Raw genomic sequence first — 293 nt, forward strand, 5'->3', positions numbered from 1 at the left:
GGGCTGGGAGATGGGATAAGGGAAGAACACACAGGTAGGAGGAGCCTCTGTGCTAGGTGTGTTGCGGTTCTTAGTAGGATGGTGTTTTCATGGGTGGTAATTTTATCGTCATGTTTCATAACTACATGTATTCCATGGATTCTTTTGTATATATATTACATATTATGTATATAATTTTAATAAAAACATATAAAAGATTATCGATCGCTCGATCTGGTCTGAATCGCCCAAGATTTTAACTCCTGAGCGTACCTCCCCAAACCCTCCTAACTTGGCCTCAACCCCTATCTCCA

Source organism: Neophocaena asiaeorientalis, unplaced genomic scaffold, assembly GCF_003031525.2.
Source record: "Neophocaena asiaeorientalis asiaeorientalis breed wild unplaced genomic scaffold, Neophocaena_asiaeorientalis_V1.1 scaffold43, whole genome shotgun sequence".
Classification (NCBI taxonomy): Eukaryota; Metazoa; Chordata; class Mammalia; order Artiodactyla; family Phocoenidae; genus Neophocaena; species Neophocaena asiaeorientalis.